General features: G+C 41.0%; 1 protein-coding gene across 3 annotated transcripts in view; it reads right to left on the minus strand.

The window, feature by feature from the left end:
• Nucleotides 1–8266, minus strand: part of ZNF395 (zinc finger protein 395) — a 63791-nt gene extending 55525 nt beyond the window's left edge. For 2 of the 3 annotated variants that reach the window (XM_077152889.1, XM_077152884.1), the window contains exons 1-2: nucleotides 7968–8266; nucleotides 7239–7703 (exon numbers count right to left, since the gene is read on the minus strand). The gene's annotated coding sequence lies outside the window, so the exon portion shown is untranslated. The remainder of the gene's footprint in view (nucleotides 1–7238; nucleotides 7704–7967) is intronic. The other variant, XM_077152887.1, reaches the window with a different exon arrangement.
• Nucleotides 8267–13924: the final 5658 nt, after the last annotated feature.

The raw sequence follows: 13924 nt of genomic DNA on the forward strand, positions 1-13924 counted from the left end.
TAGGCGTTGGCTCTCCCTGTCGACACTCCAAGCATCTCCAAACGTCTGCATCTCTGTCAGCTCTGAGACAACTGGTCTCCAAGTGTCTGCATCTGAGGTTTCTCCAAAATGTTTCTCCTTTTAAAGGACTCCAGTAAACTAATCAAGACCCACCTTAAATGGGTGAAGTCACATCTCCATTTAATCAAAAGGTCACAACCACAACTGGGTGTGTCACATCTCCGTGGAAACAATGCTATCAAAGTTTCCACCCCACAATACTGAATCCAGATTAAAAGAAACATGACTGCCCCATGAGACTGGATCAGGTGAAAGGACATGGCTTTTCTGAGGTATATCACAGCTTTAAACCAAGAAGTTTGGTGACAACCTCCTCATTACTCCTCTTTCCAAAGTGTCTTCCAGCTTTAAATAACTATGAGTCTTTGCATCTGTTCTCAAGCTTTATCTTGAGACCAAAGTTGTTTTTTTTAATGAAAGTGAGTTTTATTCTGAAATGGAATATTATAATATATTGGCATAAACATTACTCTGAAATTATAACAAAATTCAATTAAAATGGCATTTAATATATAGAAATGATGCAGGGAATTTGTAATTAGCATACTCACTCTAAAATAAATGAACCTCAACACTATCCTTAAAGAGCAGTATCATTAAAGGATAATTATGAATTGTCTCAATTGCCAAGGATTAATCTAATCCAAATGAGTCATTATGTGGTGCAAGTATTTTCCCGGGATTTTTGAGGTGAAAAATCAGCCTAGATATATTCCTATAGGAAGAAAAAGAATAAGAAGGAAAAGGAAAAAGAGAAGGAGAAGAAGAAGCCACAATCAACTATTTAAAGATCTGTCTCATCTGTACTGGGCAGCTTATTAGTCAGCTCACAAAAGTACCAGTTACAATTTGACTTATAAAATCAGACATTAATGAAAATACACAGGTATCCCCAAACTCTGCTAGAGCTGGATTGAGGCCAAAGTTTTTAATAAACTTGATTTTTTTTATTGTGTCTAATCTACTATTTTTAAAATATTTTTACTGAGAAATATCCACACATGTACAGTCCAAACATAATATATAATTAATGGCTCACAATATCATCACATAGTTGTGTATTCCTCACCAGGATCGTTCTTAGAACATGTGCATCACTCCAGAAAATGAAACAAAAAGAAGAAAAAAGAAAGAATTCCTACATCCCATACCCCATACCCCTCCCCCGCCTCATTGATCCAAAGTATTTAAATCCCTGTATTATTTATTTATTTTTTACCTATTTTTTTTTTTTTACTCATCTGTCCATATTCTGGACAGAAGCATCAGACACAAAGTTTTCAAAATCACTCAGTTACATTGTAAAAGCTATATAGTTAAACAGTCTTCTTCAAGAAATCAAAGCTACTGGAACACAGTTCAACAGTTTCAGGTACTTCCCTCCAGCCACTTCAATACACATAAACTAAAAAGGAATATCTATATAATGCATAAGAATCCCTCCAGGATAACCTCCTGACTCTGATTGGAATCTCTCTCCATAAGACTTTTTTTGGTCTCATTTCTCTCTTCCGCCCCTTGGTCAAGATGGCTTTGTCAATCCCATGATGTCAGTCCTGGCTCATCCCCGGGGGATCAGGTCCCACACTGCCAGGGAGATTTATACCCCTGGGAGTCATGTCCCATGTAGGGGAGAGGGCAGTGAGTTCACCTGCCAAGTTACCTTAAAGAGAGAGGCCACATCTGAGCAACAAAAGAGGCCCTCTGGGGGTGACTCTTAGGCATAATTATCAGTAGGCTTAGCCTCTTCTTTGCAGGAATAAGCTTCACAGGGGCAAGCCCCAAGACTGAGGTCTCAGCCTAATGAATTTGTTGTCCCCACTGCTTTTCTCTGCTCAAATTACTCTGGGATATATCAGGGCATCACACTAACCTGTACAAACCCACAACCTCGCACATCCTATTCAAGATTCCATATAATTATGGTGTTCAAGTAAACCGACCATTATCTAATCAGCAGAATTAAATAATGTGCTACTGAAAATATAAATTTTGCACCAAATAATCATCTCTCCCTTTGGTCTCACACAGAGGTTGAAATATGAAAATATGGGCCAAATCATCCTTTACCCTGTATTCTGATTTACGTTAGTCATATCTATATCAGCCTCATTGATATCTCTAGATGAAGTTTGATCACTTTTTCAGCTTTTTTAACAGTTGCTGAGTGAGGTAATGCTAATTTTCATAGCTTCAGTGCTCTAACACTGAGTCTCAGGTGTCACATACCCAAAGTCTCAGGGAACGAGCAGGTTATATACAAATAGCTCAGAATCTCACAATTTAGAAATATCAGTTACAACTCCTAAATATATGTGACTGCTGTAAGAGCTTCCAATCTAGGAACCTTTACAATAGGCCCCTACCCTGATAAACCATGCTCTCAAATTCAGTTCTCTGAGTTTATATATTATAGTTAATCCATATGAGAGTGGCATGATAATTTTTGTCTTTGACATTTATTTCAACATACTGTCCTTAAGGTTCATTTTTACTTAGTTGCATATACCTCACAACTTCATTCCTTCTTGCAGCCACACAGTAGTCCTGTTTGTATATAAACACCACAGTTCCCCCTTTCATTCCTTGTACCCTTAGGCCATGTGGTAGTTAGATTCAGTTGCCAACTTGGCCAGGTGAGTGTACTTAGTTTTGTTGCTGCCGACATGAGCCAATGGTGAACCTCATCTGTTGCTGATTTACATCTGCATTCGGCTAGGAGGCGTGCCTGCTGTTTGACTTAATTGGCTGGTGCTTAAATGAGAGACCAGAATGTAGCACAGCCTAAGCAGCTCGGCATTCCTCATCTCAGCACTCGCAGCTCAGCCCAGGCCTTGGGAGATGCAGAAAGAAGTCACCCCTGGGAAAGTTGTTGGAACCCAGGGGCCTGGAGAGAAGGCCAGCAGAGACCATCCTGTGCCTACCCACATAAGAAAGAACCTCAGTGGAAAGTTAGCTGCCTTTCCTCTGAAGAACTAACAAAATAAATCCCCTTTTATTAAAAGCCAATCCGTTTCTGGTGTGATGCATTCCGGCAGCTTGCAAACTAGAACAGGCCACCTCCATCCATTGCTAATCATGAACACTGCTGCCATAAACACCAGAATACACCTGATTTTAATTTGGCCCCATCAGGTGGGAAGAAAAGAAATGTTTCTTCCACAGTTGACATTCTGCATGCTAGGGAGCTGGGGATATATCATCCTTAAACTAAACAAAATTCTATTTCACATAGGTGAAACTTATTTCTGTAATGGTGAAGCTAAGCCTACTTATAAACTTGACTAAGATTCACCCCCAGAGAACCCCTCTTGTTCCTCAAATGTGGCTAATTTTTGAAGTGGGAAGAAAAAACAACAAAATGCTCTAATGTGGGTGGTGCAACCACGGCTCAATGGTAGAATTCTCACCTGCCATGTCAGAGACCCAGGTGATTCTTGGAGTCTGCTCATGCCAAAAAAAAAAAAAAAAAAAAGCTCTACACAAGGGACTTCAAGATGCTAGAATGTTGTTTCTTGATCTGAACGCAGGTGTGCTGGTTTGAAATGATGTATGTACCCTAGAAAAACCACGTTTTAATCCTAATCCCATTTTGTAAAGGCAGCTGTTTCTTCTAATCCCTATTCAGTACTGTATGCTTGAAACTTAATTAGATCATCTCCCTGGAGATGTGATTTAATCAAGAGTGGTTGTTATGCTGGATTAGGTAGAGGCGTATCTCCACCCATTTGGGTGGCTTTTGATTAGTTTCTGAAGCCCTACTTAAGAGGAAACATTTTGGAGAATGAGCAATTCAGAGAGAGCAGAGCAGAATGACATAGCCACAAGAAGCAGAGTCCACCAGCCAGCTACCTTTGGAGATGAAGAAGGAAAACGCCTCCCGGGGAGCTTCATGAAACAGGAAGCCAGGAGAAGAAGCTAGCAGATGTTCACCATGTGCCCTTTCAGATGAGAGAGGATCCCTGACCGTGTTCACCATGTGCCCTTTCCAGATGAGAGAGAAACTCTGTGTTCGCCATGTGCCCTTTCACTTGAGAGAGGAACCCTGAACTTCATTGGTCTTGTTGAACCAAGGTATCTTTCCCTGGATACCTTTGATTGGACATTTCTATATACTTGTTTTAATTGGACATTTTCTTGGCCTTAGAACTGTAAACTAGCAACTTATTAAATTCCCCTTTTTAAAAGCCATTCTGATTCTGGTATATTGCATTCTGGCAGCTAGCAAACTAGAACAGCAGGTAACTGAATGTTTTGATTTTGAAAAAAATTCATCAAGCTGTACACTTGTGATATGTGCATCTCTTTCTGTATATTATATTTAATTAAAAAGGGGAAGGGGAAGCAAGTTGCAGAATTGAAACAATATATAAATTACACAAAAACATCACACAAACAATACTAATTTTAGTGAATTGTAAAAGGGGTGAATATGCTTTGTTTGTGGTAATGTTTAAAATAAATGTTAATTATTTGAAAAATAAAATAAAGCTCTTGCCAGCTACAAACAAGTTTTATGACTCAGGCCAGAGGCGGGAGGACAGCATCTCTCCTAGTCTCTCTGCATGATTTAGCATGATATATTTTTTTAAAGCTCCTCCTTTGTACCTGCTCTCCTCCCTGTGACACTGTTAAGGGTCAGATGCTGAGCCAATGAGGAGCCATAGAAAAATACAGTTTATCAGGATAGTTTGCAGAGTTAATATAGGCAAAATCCACATTGCTCAAGAATTTAGTACGTGAAGCAACCATTGTGAGTAGCCAAGAGGCAGAGGCGGCTGCTTGATCTAAAGATGTTTGTATGTTTTCAGCTCTTATCAGTTGTGGTTGCTCAGGAGAGCCCAGACAGAGCCAAGGAAACCACCACTGGCCAGAGCTGTCCATTCTAAGAGAAAGAACATTAGTCACTGGCGTCCTAGCCTTGGTGACACAACTAGCTATGTAACCAGAGCACATCACTGACCATCCAGGTCTCTTTTCTTCTCTGTAAAATAATGACTAGACAATGAATAAAGTCTCTTCCAGCTTGAAAATTAAATCCTTTCAGGATTTAGTGATTCTAGAAGAATGGATAATAGTCTCAAGGAAATCTGAAAGAAGATGCAAATATGAACCTCACCCTGGAAAGAACAGTTACAGTCATTATCAAAAGCATCTTGAAGTAAATCAAATGCAGGGTAAAGGATGACATGGTCTGTATTTTAAAACTTCCACTTCTGTGTGAGACCAAAAGAAGATATGCTTATTTTATTCAAAATTTAAATTTTTTGTAGCACACTAATTTAATGTCCCTGGCCAGTTTTTTAAAACAATCTATTTACATGGCGTCTAGAATAGTGCATAAGATCTGGTGACTCTATGTAGCTAAATGCTATACCATGATACATTCCAGAGTATTTGGGGCAGAGAATAACAATAAAAAAAAGTATTTGCAAAGTCCCTTGAGGGACTGGAGAAAAAATAAGGAACTACTTAATTTCTGTACCTGGGAAATTCTTGATATTCTCTCAAGAACTGGGGACTTACAATTTAATAAGCCATGCCTTTGCTCTTAAGGCTGGCCCTTATGAAACTTATTTCTGTAATGGTGAAGTTAAGCCCACTTATAAATATACCTAGGATTCACCCCCAGAGAACCTCTTTTGTTGCTCAGATGTGGCCTCTCTAAGCCAAAATCTGCAAATAAACTCATTACCCTTCCTCCCTACGTGGTACATGACTTTCAGGGATGAGTCTGGCCTTGGCTTCATGGGATTGAGAATACCTACTTGACTAAAAGGAGGAAGAGAAATGCAACAAAAGAAGGTTTCAGTGGCTAAGAGATTTCAAATAGACTTGAAAGGTCATTCTGGAGGTGACTCTTTTGCAAGCTTCAGCCAGATAATACAAATTGCCATGGTATGCCAAATCCCAACCAACAGTATTCCTGGAAACCCTAAAGAAAACCAGGGCTCTATCTAAGTCTCTATAAAAGTTTTACCTATTAAGTTTATTTTTCAAAAATTTAAAATCTCCAAATTGTTTAGATGCCAGATAAGCCCTGAACCACAGAGGTACTGGTCTCTCTCAGATTAACCAGTTGCATACCCTACCCCATAATGTCAACAGCTCTTTTCAATGAAGTTAAAAAGGTCATTGCCCAAATATCCCCGAATACTGAGAGAATGATCAAATGAGAGGAAGGAGTTGTAACAGAGGAGTTAGGATTTATAAATCATTATGACTACTGAATCATTATATAGATATTTCTTTTTAAATTTCTTGAACAGCCAGAAGGAAATACCTAAAATTGTGGAATTGTAATCCATACTATACATTGAAACTTGCTCTATAACTATTTGTTAAACTGTACTCTGAAATTTATCACTTTTCTGTATATATTTCACACACAAAAAAGTTAAAGACTTCAAAAAAACACACCCAATGGTAAAGATTAAAAATGAATTAAAAATCCAAAAACAAAACACTTCGAAGCCAGTGCCCAGACTGGAGACCCAAAGTAAATAACTGATTCTGACTTCAAGGAGAAGGAAAAACATAAGGCTTTAGGTGCAGCAGTAATAGTGAGCTGAATTTGTGGGGCTGGGTAAGTATGCCAGCTTAGTGGACAGGGTATGGGAAAACCATGTGAGAGCAAATTTGCAGCCAAATAGAAATAAACATGAAAAGTGGTTGCTGTTGCAACATGCTTTTTATCCAATCGGTGCTGTGTTAGGATTAGTTTGACACTGTATATATGGAGTTTAAAGAACAAGAAAACAGTGCAGATTTTACTCAGTTCCACTCTCTCTTCACAGGAGCAAGTGGGAAAATAAAAGAAAGCAATGCATACCACTAGTTACACAGTATCAAGGAGTTAGAGTAATCTCTCTGAACCTCAATTCTATCATCTGTAAAATGAGGGTCATAATAGTACTTTTTCTCGAAGGGTCTTTGTGACCTAATGAACATGAGTATGTGAACTATTATTATTTATAATGCACCGGTGAACTTTCAAAAGGTCGTTTAAAGTCCCTCAGCTGCTCAGATTTGAGGAATAAATTGTTCCAGAACTGCAATTTGACAAAGAATCTTGGACAGAGACGCACTTGGGTTGGCTTACCAAGGGATTCTAAATAGGAATAATCACTTAACACCTAAGAGTTGCCTCATTATTAAGTTTGACTCCATGGACTTACCTATTAGCTGGCTAAGCCTCCTGGGGACACAGCAAAGGTGGAGACACAGTAAAGGAGCCTCACCCGGATGCTACTGGTGTGAGCACAGCGTTAAGGGAGAGTTCTTGCATGGTTCTTCTTCCAAGGTATTGATCGATCGGGTGATATTTTTAAACTTCAGGGAAATAGAAAATGATGGGGAGACACAAGAATTGGTTAAAGTCACCAATAGTCTAAGAGTCAGAGTTCAAAAGGCTCAGCTTTTTCTTTATATTTTCAGTGAAAAGGACGGTAGAAAACGGTTTGGCGCCTTGATGGAGAGAGAGGTCTACTCATCCAAGGTTCAGTGTCTTTCCCTGATTGATCTTCGTAGCGTGGCAAGACTGTCATTCACTAAGACTGGAAGTACAAATTATAACAGTCTGTCCGGGGAACAGTTTAACATTAAGAATCAAGAATCCTTAAAATATTTGCATCCTTTGACTCCTTAAAAAAAAAAAAACTGGTTACATTATGGTACGCTATAAACTAGCATAGTGTAGAACCATTAAAATATTTGTGATGTGTTTAAAGAAATGGGAAATGTTTATAAGATACTAAGCGCAAAAAGCAAGATACCAAATGATTTGCACAGAATTAATCACTATATGAAGAAAAATAAACGTAGAAGAACGTGAAGAAATATCCCAATGTACAAAGTGTCTGCTTCGGGTGGTGGAATTATAGGTGACTTCCCCCCTAATTACTTACACTTTCTTGTATTTGTCAGTTTACCGAGTAAGCACATATTATTCTGATAGTAATGTGGGAGGGCTGGAGACTGAAAACGACTTCAAATCTGGCTTCCTAACCAATTCTTGAAATAGGGTTAATTTCCTTCTAGCCCCTTCTTTACAATTTTGGAGGCAAGTAGACGCGTGCGGGGCTGCTGGAAGGAAGATTCGAGAGGGCCGCGACACGCTGAGGTGGGAGGCCTCTGACTCGCGCAGCGGCTGTTTTGTGTTTGCTCTCCTCCACTGCTAGGGCAGACGAGGCTGTTCTAACTCGCTTCTCGCCGGGAGAAGCTGGGGACAGGTCGCAGCCTTGCAGCGCGAGGCGAGTGACTGGAAAAGCTGAGTTTTATCCCGCCTTCCCCCAGTCGCCCTCGCCGCCGCCCACGCCTGGCCCTGCCCCCGGGGCGGGAGGCCACGCGTCGCCAGCGTGCTCAGTTCGCCCCGAGCGGCGGCCGCCGGCTTAGCGTCTCCCTCTCCCACCCCCGCACCCGGCCCGCTGCCTAAACCCTGGGTTGCAGCAGGCGGAAGCGCCCGTGCAAGGGAGGGAAGAGGAAGAGGGGGAGGGAGAGAAGGAGGGAGAGAAGGAGGAAGGCCGCTCCTTGCCAGCTCAAACTGCTGGCGGCTGGAAGCTGTGAGGGCGCGGCGGCGCGGACGTGCCGGGCCCCACGGAGAACAGCGCCGGCCGGCTCGGCCCGGTGCCTCCTTGCGGCCGCCCCGGGGCGCCCGCGGTTTGGGAGTGGGGAGGGGAGAGGGCGCCCCCAGCCGCCCAAGATTGCTCCCTCCGGGCCGCCAGCCCCGCTGGAGAAGGAGGCGGTGGGGGAAGGAGGAGACGTAGTCCGACAGCAGGGCGGGCTCCGGGCAGCCCCGATGCACAACCCTCTCCCCTGGACTCGGCGCCTTTGTCCGAGATCTGGTTAGCGGCTTGGAATCCCGTAGCCGAGTTGTGCGCGCGCGTTAACGTCGGTGTGGACTGCTCGGGAGGCTGGTTAGCTTCTTTCTGCTCGCGCGCCGGCTCCAGTGTCCGGCGCCCCGCGGACTCTCCAGAATCCGGATCGTTAGCGCACGCCTCAGTATTAGGCCAGCAGACAAGATTTTCTTTGGGGACTTGGCTCATTTTCAGCCCGTCAGCTTACCCTCTGAGCTCGTCTGTCTTTATAGCTCACGCATCCGCTACTTCTTTGCTCCAGTTCCGCTGCTTTCCAAGGCTAAGTGTGACACACCAAAGGCCTTGAACCCATTTTTCTAGCCTCTCTAGTCAACCCACCTCCGTTCTCCAAATTCAATACCCTTATGATTATTTATAATCTTATGCCCCACTACTCTTTGCCAACACATATGCCCAAGGCTAAATAAAATTTACCTCCTCTTTGCTACTAGGCCAAGATAATGCTCTCTCACTTTCGCCACCAAGTATTTCCAAAGGAACAAATAGCTTACACTTGCTCCATCAACCAAGACTGGCTTCATCATGTGCTGGGCCCAGTGCAAATGATATTCAGGACCAATGGTTTCAAGACAACAACAGAATATTAAACCAAGGCTCCGACCCTTTTAAGCAACTAACCCTGTGTGACTGAAGCCAGCCTTGCCAGCAACCTTCCCATCCTCAAGTCTGTGCCATCTGACCACTACCGTAGCCCCCACCCACCATAATGCACAAAAAGAATAAATGAATAATCTTCTCATTGTGGCTAGTTATTGGAACCAGGAATCTTTTTATGGTCAGTCATCTCCATTTACTTGTCGGCAGCATTGACATGGCCTTTCCTTATAACCCCTTTTCCTTTGCCTTCCATAAAATTCCACCATTGGATTTCCCGTGCTATCAGATGTATTCCTCTAATTCTTTTGCTGGCTTCTCTTTTCCTTTTATACAGCATTTGTGTGTTCCCAAGTCCTGAATTGCTCCTTTTCTTTCTTATTCCATTGGAGAGATTGTCCTCCCATTTCATGACATTTGTGCATATAATAACCCAGTCTTTATCTCCAGCCCAGATCTCCCTCCCAATCCCTAGTCTTGCTTTTGTATCTCCTTCTTGGGTGTCCTGGCAATTCAAAGGTAATAAATTAAAAATTAATTGTGTATCTGTTTGCTTTCCTTTCCCCTCTTTTGCCCTACCTTTTTAACTGTTTTTCTTTCTTCCTTTTTTCCTCTTTCCTTGCTCTTTTCCTTCCTTCCTGGTGGGAACTGAGCAAAAATAAATATATTGAAGTATATGGGAGTGGGGCAGGAAGGCAGCCCAACGCTGGGTGAAACCTGCAAGACAAGGGTGACAGAGCAGGGCAGTGGCCTGGCAGGGTTGGTAGACTGGATACACCTATATAGGGGGACTGAACAAAGAATATATATTGAGGATAACAAGAGCTAGGTTTCACACAGTTAGAGAAAGAAGATATAAATATGGAAAGGCAGAAAGCTGTTGACCTCTATAGCATATGGGTTGCAACTGGAGGAGGTATTATATTTATTTATATTGATATAGATAGATAGGTAATATATATGTACAAATCCATGTGTGTGTATAAAAGTCCATTGAAAGGGCCTGAGAGCAGAAACACCTCAGTATTAATGAGCTCATCTCATGCCTAGATCTTGGTTTCTATATACTCTCTTCTAAAAGGAACTACGGCTAATTGAAAGAATGGCTTATTTTTCTGGGGCAGGGAAAAAAGCAAGATAAGCCTGGACCATCTAGCTGTGTTAGAAAATAAGGAAATTGTGGGGCTGTGTCAGAAGGACACAGAAATCAGTTTGCAGGGGTTCCCACTAGCCAAAACTGAGATAATCTGAATATCAACATAAATAATAAGAGTTACAGACTTTAACCTACTGAATAAAGTAGGAATCTATGAGTCCAAGCTGATTAAGAAAATACATGAATAAATAAGTGCAACTGAAAAGAAAGCTTTCCTTGCAGTAAAATGACAACTAATAAATATAGAAGGAATGGAATTAGAAAAACCACCATTTGGCAACCATCTTAGTAATAATTATTTCAGGTAAGAAATATCAATATGTGCTCAAACTAAAGGGTGAAACTGGAACAAAGAACAAAATTTTACATAGGGTCAAAGTTTTTCCTCACGAAATATTTTAATCATTACAAAAGGGAAAGGGGGAGTAACTTTACCATGGAGAAATATGACAGATACTATCTTAAATAAAGTTAACACCACTAGTAATGGGACAAATCAACATTGTTTGCCACCTGATGGGATACAGAAAGAACACAGCATCACCTGTGTGATGTTCTCGTCAAAAATGCATAACCGGGGCCTAAGCATAAGGGAACATTGGACACACCCAAATTGAAGGGCACTCTACAAAATGGCCTGCAGTATTTTAAAAGGCCAAAGGTGTGAAAGTCAAAGAAGATTGAAGAACTGTTCTTAATTAAGGAGACTCAAAAGACATGCCAACTGGGTATAATTTGTGATCCTGGATGAGATCTTTTTACTATAAAGTATATTACTGAATCAATAGGCAAAACTTGAATGAGAGTTATTGGGAGTTATTTCATACTATTTATTCTTTCAGTACAACTTTTCTGTAAGTTTGAAATTATTTAAAAAGACAACGTAACAAACCATCACCACCACCACCACCATCACCAACCCAGCTTTTCCTCTAGGCTTCCATTAATAGCAGCCACATTCCCAAGTTACCCAAGTTTAGAAAGTTGGGGATCATATTTTGGCCCTCCACTCCCTTCCCCGCCATCATCCTACCACTCTCTAAATCCTACGAATTCTTTTTTTAAATGGTCTCACATAGCTCTCTTTTAAATTAAACCTCCGCCTTTTTTTTTTTTAATGGCCCTACCTACCTCACATATTGTTTTAAGGATTAAATGAGAGTGTGAAAAGAATTTGTATAACATAAAGCACTATGTAAACCCAAGGTCTCCTTACACCGTCTCAAGTCTGGATTACTGCTGTTTACTGCTGTAAACTCCTAACTGATCTCCCCTTCTTAGATTGCTCCCTTAACCAGTCCGTCCTGTATATAGTTACCAGAGCAATCTGTCTAAAAGCACACACTCATTCTTTGGGGCCTTGTTTCCCATGGTCCAGAGCAGGGCTTAATCCATGTTCCCTGCGAAGATTGATGCTCTATGAATTGAACCAAGGTGGTCTGCCTCAGATCAAATAACCATGACCTTTTCCCAATTCACAGAGGGAAGAAGTTAACAGCATTTTCTCAACTTGTAAGTTTTTTTTCCCTATACTTGTTTTTCCACAAACGTAAGGATCCAAACCTTTATCTACTGGCACTAGCAGATAAAAAAAAAAGAATGAGCAAGCAGTAAATAAATAACCAAGACTTGGCAACAGCAGACCTTATTCATTTCAACAGCTTGGTTTTGAAACCCATGTACTTTGTGATTTTTATAATGCTTGAGAATTGTATAGTCATATTCTTTATTAAAAATTGCTGCTATTTTTATGATGGAATGAAATATATCAACATTTCAACTTGAGCAAGTTAGAGAAAACACTGAACGCTGAACAGATTAAAGTGTAAATGCTTTGGCCTCATATCAGGTGGGAAACTTTGGTATCTTTGTGAAATACACTGATTATCAAGTAAATGGGGGATTCATGAAAAATTAGTTATTCAGTGTTTCAACAGAATTTAAGGTATCCGTACTAGCAAGGGAGTACTTATTTATTGGGCTCTGCTATAAAGGTGACTTTGCAGTAGAGGAGTGATTCTTGACTCAGAGTATATGCTCTCATGGGGCAGAACAGGCCAGGTCCAGTACTCATATGTGCCTCCATTCCTGCAGGCAGGACCACCCAGCCTGCCCTGACATCTCGTCTGCTCTTCTAGAAACATCTCTAGACCACCATAAATCATGTTCCTATATGATGATGAACTCATGAGGAGGGATGCCCTCTAACTAATTCCTAGATGGTGCATTCCAAAAATCTGCTCTTTTCCCTGCTACTGATATTCCTTAGCACCTATATATTTTCCTTAGAGTTTACATTATGTGTGTATACACGTGTGTATACACGTGTATATACGTATATATATATGTATGTGTATTTCCTCACTTGTTCCTCACAAATAGGATCAGTGTGAAGTAAATATCTTCCCAAATAAGGAAACCAAGACTCACAGAAGTTAAATGACCCACCCACAGCCATGAAGCAGGGTGGGGCAGCCCTATAGAAATACCTAAGATTCTTCCCTCCCCATTCGACACTTAAGACATAAGACAGAAACTAAACATCCTTGGCTACTTAGTCTGAAGTAATGGTAGGACACCCAAAGTGGAAACCCCCTATAAATAGGGGGTGTGTGGGATTAATTTAGGGAGGATGGTCAGAATTGAAGATAGAGATTTGGAAATCATCTTCAAAAATCTATTATAACAAAAAGACTGAGCTAATGAGTCTTCATCATGAGCTGACGGGACCATGAGAAAGTAAGTTGGATAAGTTGCTACAGATTCAAGGGAAAGTCCACAGTTAAGGGATAGGGAGAAAAATCAGAGTTGGAGAAGTCAGTAGTACAAAAGAGAAAAGTAAGAGAGCTGGAGGAGAGAGTAAGCATCAGTAGCAATCACTGAAGTGAGGGAGACTTTTATGAAGAACAGAATACTCAATTATATCAAAAGCTAAGTGAGATCGAGTTGGATGAAGATGGAGAAAAGGACATTTAATGTGGCAATTAGGAAGGTCATGGTAAGCCTTGAGAATGCAGTTTCCCTTAGGTTAAACCTGAAACAAGAATGCATGGATTCAAAGGGAGTAGATATTGAAGAACAGCAGAAAAATACAAGTGTAAGTTGCTGGAAAGTCTTTGTAAAATCAAGGGGAGGAACAAGACTGTGTCAAAAGATGAAATTTTTTGCTAGTGATCAATGAAAGAGAGGGGTAAAGGGTATGGTATGTAAAAATTTTTTTTTCTGTTTTTGTTTTATT

Source organism: Tamandua tetradactyla, chromosome 3 (assembly GCF_023851605.1).
Source record: "Tamandua tetradactyla isolate mTamTet1 chromosome 3, mTamTet1.pri, whole genome shotgun sequence".
NCBI lineage: Eukaryota > Metazoa > Chordata > Mammalia > Pilosa > Myrmecophagidae > Tamandua > Tamandua tetradactyla.